We start from the raw sequence: 7,205 nt of genomic DNA, 5'->3' as shown, positions 1-7,205 counted from the left end.
TCCTTTCTGGTTGCTTGCAAAATTTCTTCCTTGACCTGGGAGCTCTGGAATTTGGCTGTAATATTCCTGGGAGTTTTCATTTTGGGATCTCTTTCAAGGAGGTGATCAGTGGATTCTTCCAACTTCTATTTTACCTTTTGGTTCTAAGATCTATCAGGGCAGTTTTACAGGATAATTTTTTGAAACATGATGTCTAGGCTCTTTTTTTGATTATGGCTTTCAGATAGTTTGGTAATTCTTGAATTCTCTCTCCTGGATCTATTTTCCAGGTCAGTGGTTTTTCCAGTGAAATATTTCACCTTCTCTTCTATTTTTTATTCTTTTGATTTTGTTTTATTGTTTCTTTATGTCTCATGGAGTCATTAGCTTCCACTTGCCCAATTCTAGTTTTTAAGGAAATATTTTCTTTAGTGAGCTTTTGCACCTCCATTTACATTTGGTCAATTCTACTTTTAAAAGGAATTCTTGCGGCAGCTAGTTGGTGCAGTGGATAGAGCACCCGCCCTGGATTCAGGAGGACTTGAGTTCAAATCCGGCCTCAGACACATAACACTTACTAGCTGTGTGACCCTGGGCAAGTCACTTAAACCCATCGCCTAGCCTACATAAATAAATAAATAAATAAATAAATAAAGAGGAATTCTTCAGTGAATTTTTGTACATTTTTTTTTCCATTTGGCCTATTCTGTTTTTTAAAGTGTTGTTTTCTTCAGCATTTTTTTTGTGCCTCCTTTACTAGGCTGTTGATTCTTTTTTCATGATTTTCTTGCATCATTCTCATTTTTTCCCAATTTTTTCTCTACCTCTTTTATTTGATTTTTAAATTCTTTTTGAGGGTCAGCTAGATGGTACGATGGATAGAGCTCCAGCCTTGGAGTCAGGAGGACCTGAGTTCAAATGCAGACTTGGACCAGACACTTGGCACTTACTAGCGGTGTGACCCTGGGCAAGTCATTTAACCCCAACTGCCTCACCAAAAGGAAAAGAAAGAAAAAATTCTTTTTGGGCTCTTCCAGGAATTTTTTTTTTTCTGCAGCCTGTAACCAATTCCATTTTTCTTTGAGACTTTGAATATAGCTGTTTTGACTTTGTTGTCCAAGTTTGTGTTTTGATCTTCCCTGTCACCGTAGTAACTTTCTGTGGTCAGGTTCTTGTTGTTGTTGTTGTTTGCTTGTTTTTCATCGCATTGCTTGACTTTTAGCTTTATGTTAAAGCTAGGCTCTGCTCCTGGAGTGGAGGGGGCACTGTCCCAAGTTTAGGTTTTTTGTGTTGCTCTTTTCAGAGCTGGTTCTGGATGTCTGTAAGTCTTCAGTTCTTCTCTAAGGAGAACTGCAGGCACTTCTGTGGCCTGGGACCACATTGGTTGGTTGGTTGTTGTCCTTCATTCTTGAAGAGGACCAAAATGACATCGCCATGTTAGAGTCACAGTGTGAGCTCAGAATGCCATACCACAGGTCAGGCACAAGTAGGTCATGTGAACATTTGGGGTGGGCTCTCTAAATTTTCACATCTTGTGTTTCTTTTGAGCTGCTTCTATTCTACTTTGCTCATAGAGCATAGTACCTTCTTTATTTTTTTTTATTAATTTATTTTGTGTTATCAGCAATCACTTCCATAAGCTTTTGAGTTTTCAATTTTTCTCCCTCTCCCTCCTTACCTTTCTCCCTAAGATGGCACGCAATCTGATATAGGCTGTACATATACATTCCTTTTAAACATATTTTCACATTAGTCATTTTGTAAGGAAGAATTAGAACCAATAGAAGGAACCCAAGAAAGAGAAAACAAAACAAAACAGAAGAAAAAAAGCAAATAGTATGCTTCAATCTGCATTCAGATTCCATAGTTCTTTCTCTGGATGTAGATAGCATTTTCCATCATGAGACTTTTGGAGATATCTTACATCTTTTCATTGCTGAGGAGGACTAAATCTATCAAAGTTAGTCATTATACAACGTGGCTGTTCATAGTACCTTCTTTAATGAGAGCGTGCTATGCTGGGTGGTCCTATACCAATGTCTTTCATGTCACCCAATCAATTCCAGAGTTCTTTAGAGAATCTTGAGAGTGTCCTTTGTATTGCTTCATCAGACCACCATGTGAGCGCTTTGCCTTGTGTGAGTTCTCCATAAAATAGTCTTTTAGGCAAGCGTACATTTGGCATTCAAACAGTGTGGCCAGCCCATCGAAGTTGTGCTCTCTGCAGTAGCATCTGAATGGCAGTTGAGTTTGAGAAAGGACCTCAGTGTCTAGTACCTTATCCTGCCAGGTGATCTTCAGAATCTTCCTAAGACAATTGAAATGGAAGCGATTCAGTTTCCTGGCATGGTGCTGGTATACTGTCCAGTTTTCACAGGCATACAACAATGAGGTCAGCACAGTGGCTCTGTAGACCTTCAGTTTGGTAGTCAGCCTAATACCTCTTCTCTCCCACACTTTGTTTTGGAGCCTCCCAAATTCTGAGCTAGCTCAGTATATGGACAATACAATAGAGTCCTGCACCCAGTGCCAGGAAAGGGTCCTGTCTAATCTTCTTCTGACCAGTTGTATGACTCCCTTGCTGTCTGTGGGCTGAGCGCTCCAGAGCTGATGTCACCAATTCAGCCACCCCCAAGGCCTGCTGCCGGCTTGCTGGGGTGTGGCCTTCACTGGCTGGACTATGCTCTGCTCTCACCCCACCAGTGAGACAGACCTTTGCTGCTGACCGTCTAAGTTGTCTTGAACTGAAAAATTGTTTCACCCTGTTCTATTATTGGTGCTTTAGAATTCATTTTGAGGTGTTATTTTATATTTGTTTGGAAGGGAATTTGGGAGAGCTCAGGTAAGTCCCTGCCTTTATTCTGCCATCTTGGCTCTGTCCCTCATTCCTATCCCAGAGGGTCCTGTGTCTTGAAGCTGCTTCTGGCCTCAAGTGAATCTCTGTACCTATTGTTTCTCCTAAGTATGTGACTCTGCTCCCTCTATTGTCTTTAACTCTCTCAACTGACTCTCCAACTGCTGGATAAGGTGTTTCATTATCTCTTCTCTACAAGAGGTTAAGAGCTGGGCCCTTCCCTGACTGCTGATTCCTGCCTTGACCCCCCTAAATTGTCCAATTCTGGATTGTAGAGATAATTACAGAGGAAAGGCTATTAGTATTACAGGTTATTAAGAAAGAACTCTTTAATTCTTGTAGAATATGAGATTTTATCTGAGACTTGAAGGAAGCCAGGAGGCAAAGATGAAGAGGTAGAGAATTCCAGATACAGGGATAGCCAGTAAAAATACGTGGGGTTGGGAGATGAGTGTATTGGGTTTTTTTTTTTTAGGCAATTGGGGTTAAGTGACTTGCCCAGGGTCACACAGCTAGTAAGTATCAAGTGTTTGGTCTGAGGCCAGATCTGAACTCAGATCCTCCTGACTTCAGGGCCGGTGCTGTACCCATTGTGCCACCTAGCTGCCCTGAGTGTCTTATTGCAAGAAACAGCAAGGAAGCCAGTGTCACTGGATCCACAAGTACTTGTCAGGGTTGTGGAGGTGTGTGGTGTAAGAAGACTCGAAAGGTCAGGAGGGGTCCAATTACGAGGAGTTTTAAAAGCCAAGCAGAATTTTCTATTTGATCCTGGAAATAATAGGGGGACATTGGAGTTTATTGAGCAGGAAGGTGATATAGGCAGACCCGTACTTAGGAAGGTCAATTTGACAGCTGAATAGAGGATGGACTAGAATGGGGAGAGACTTGAGGCAGGGAGACCCACCTGCAGGGCATTATCTGGGGCGAGGTGACGAAGAACTGGGTGAGGATGGGAGTCTCAGAGAAGACAAGGGGGCGTATGTGGAGGATGTCGGAAAGGTAGAATGAATAGCACTTGGCAACTGCTTGGAGATAGGGGAGAGGGGTGGTGAGAGAGAGTGACACAGATTGTGGGCTTGGGTAACTGGACCAATGGCGGTACTCTCTGCAGTCACAGACAAGTGGCGGGGAGGGTCGGGAGAAAGATAATGAGTTTGGTTTTGGACGTGTTGCGTGTAAACTGTCTGCAGGACATCCAGTGTGAGGTGCCTCATAGGCAGCTGGAGATAGAAGACTAGAGGCCAGGGGAGAAGTTAGCAGTAGAGAAGTAGATGTGAGAATCATCGGGGATGAGAGTTGGATCCAAGGGAGCCAATGAGCTCTCCAAGTGAAAGAGCGTAGAGAGAAAGAAGGAGAGGGCCCGAGACAGGGACGGGGAACGGTCATGGTCAGTGGGCGTGACGCGGATGATGAGTTGAAGAAAAGTGAGGACTGAGGAGATACCTTTCAAGTTAGACAGAACAGTTTCGAGGGAGATGGATAGAGTGTGTCAGGGGAGAGTGAGATGGGGTGGGGTGTGGACATGAAGTCAGGAAGATGTGAGTTCAAATTAGGACTCAGATACCAGTTGCGTGACCTTGGGCAAATCATTCAACCTCTGTTTGCCTCAATTTCCCCAACTATGAAATGTTGCTTAATAAAGTAATTACCTCACATGGATGTTGTGAGGATCAGTCAAATGTTTGTAAAGTATTTAGCACAGCACCTGGCACATAGTAAGCACTATGAAAATGCTAGCTATCATCACCGTCATCATCATCATCAATTTATCGATGCTGTTGTAAGACAGATTACAGAGGATGTAGAAGTTTAGAAGAGAAGAGAAAATAGAGGCATTGAGTGTAGACAGATTTTTCAAGGTGTTTGGCGAAGAAAGGTAAGAGAGATCTAGGATGACGGCAAGGTTGGTGGAGTCTAGTGAAGAGGTTTTTGAAATATGGGAGAGACTGTATTTGTAGGCAGCAGCTAGTACATAGGGAGAGCTTGAATACGGGGGGAGTGACATCAAGGGGGGAATGTCCTGGAAAAGTCTGGAAAGAACGGGGTCAAGGGGTCAGTCTGAGTGAAAAAAGCTATTTGTTAGAGACTGGGGTAAAGGAGGAGATAGTGGGGGGTTGATGCTAAGAGGTTGTGGGAATAAGAAGAGGGGAAAAGAGGGCATTAGGGACAAATGGCATCAGTTTTCTAGGTAAATTACAAGATGAGAGACTGAGGGAAGGGAGTACTGTGGGGGGGATGGGAGGCTAGAGGACAGAGAAGAAGGTCTAGAACAGACATTGTGTAGAGTCGAATAAAGCATCAATTAGGGAGGAATAGTAGGATTGTCTTGCTGCACTGAGGACTCAATTGAGATATATCATACATTTGTGGTAGGACCAGGCACCATGGAACCAAAATCTGTCATCCGAGCATTAACCCAGGGCGTGGAGAAAAATGTTACCTATTTAAAGGGCCAGTATCCCTGGTGTGCTCTACTAAAGACCATCCAAGTTAGCACGAATCATTTAAGTCCACTCATTCAACCAATATGAATCCCTCTAATTCAATGAAGTCTTGTCTAGTGCAGATTCCCCCTACTTTGTTCATCAGAAAAGGATGAAAGACCTTGTCAAATGCTTTAGTGAAATCTAGGTAAACTAAGTCTGTTGTGTTCCCTGACCTACCTATTCAGTAACCATGGCATAAAAGGGGATGAGGTGAATCTTGTATGCATCTTGATGAAGTCAAGCTTTTTGTCATTATTGTTTCCTTTTCTAAATGTTCACCAATCGTTCTTTAATAACATACTCTAGAATTTTGCCAGGAATCAAGCTTGTCTGCCTATAATTTGCAGACAAACCTGTCTCACCTATTCTTGTTCTCTGTGATCTTTAAAAGATGGCTGTCAGTGCCTCAGCAATCACATCTACCAGTTCATTCAGTACCTTCTACGTAATTCTTCTGGGCCTGGTTACTTGAACTATTCTAGGGGTAGCTAAATGCTCTGTTTTCAGCTTATTGCTTACCTAGCCTTATTCATTTTTGGCTATTAGCCATTTTTGTTCTGTCCTTTTACGTTCAAAGATTATTCTTCTTGGCAGAGCAAACAGAAGCAAAATGAGTTGAGTAGTCTCTCTTTCATCTGTTATTCTGTCTAAGCTTCAGTTCTATTCCTTCTTTTATCTTTTCCCCAATATAACTACCCCCACCCCTTCTCATCAGCTCCCGGGGATTCAATTATCATCTCTATGCTGATGATTCTCAAATCTACTTAATTAGCCCTAACCTCTCGGCTGATCTCCAGTTTCACATTTCCAGCTGCCTATTTGACATTTTGAATTGGATGTCCTATAAACATCCTAAATTCAATATGTCCAAAACTAAACTTGTCATCTTACCCTATTATTATCTTTCCCTATCTTTAGTATCAAATCATCCCCTGTTCTTCCAATTCACCGGGCTCAAAACTTCAGTGCCATCCTCAACTCCTCAGTATCATTTCCTGGATCCAATCTGTTGCAAAGGACCATTGATTTTACTTTTGTAACTTTTTTCAAATATGCCCCTTTGTCTTGTGTGAGTACTGCCACCAGTTTGGTCCAATCCCTCATTATCTTATGATTGGACTATTGAAGTAGCCTGCAGGTTGGTCTGCCTGGCACAAAAGCCTCTTTCTTACTCCATCCTCTGCTCAGTGTCTAACTCATCTTCCTAAAGTACAAGTTTGATCGTGTCACTCCGCTACTCAGTAAGCTCCAGAAGCTCCCTGTTTCACCCAGGATTAAATATAAAATTCTCTGTTTGGCGTTCAAAGACTTTCATTACCTGCTCCTCCCCCAAGCCCCACCTTTCCAGTCTCATACCTTATGCTGTCCATGAACTGTGATTAAATCGATTCTGCCATTGTTCTTGGATGGGATGTCAATTTACTCCACTATGGTTCAGCACATCCCCTCTAACTTTCCCTGGGCTAAAGTGCCTGTCTCAGGCCATGGCTCTGTTCTGTCTATTTTCTCCAATTAGAATGTAAGCTCGTTGAAAGCAGGAACTGGTTTTGCTTTTGTATTTATATCTCCAGTGCTTGGCACATAGTAAATGCTTAATAATTGCTTTTTTATTCATTCATTAAAAAACTCTACCACTCACATAAAAACATTTTATGTAAATTTCCCCCAGTGACATTCCTTTCAATCTGCTGAACACTGACTTCATATTTATTTTTTAATCTTGACTCCATCTTTGCTAACCCCTCCCGTTTTTTTTCCCCTTTAGTTTCCGATGAGGATGTTGGATTAATTAGATAATTGCTGATATTTATAGAGAGTTTTATGGCTTACAAAGCATTTTACATAAATTGACTAGATGGTCTTTCAAATTCTGTGTTCTAAGGTCC

This window comes from Phascolarctos cinereus, unplaced genomic scaffold (genome assembly GCF_003287225.1).
Source record: "Phascolarctos cinereus isolate Bilbo 61053 unplaced genomic scaffold, phaCin_HiC Scaffold_4;HRSCAF=312, whole genome shotgun sequence".
NCBI lineage: Eukaryota > Metazoa > Chordata > Mammalia > Diprotodontia > Phascolarctidae > Phascolarctos > Phascolarctos cinereus.
This window is presented reverse-complemented; position numbering follows the sequence as displayed.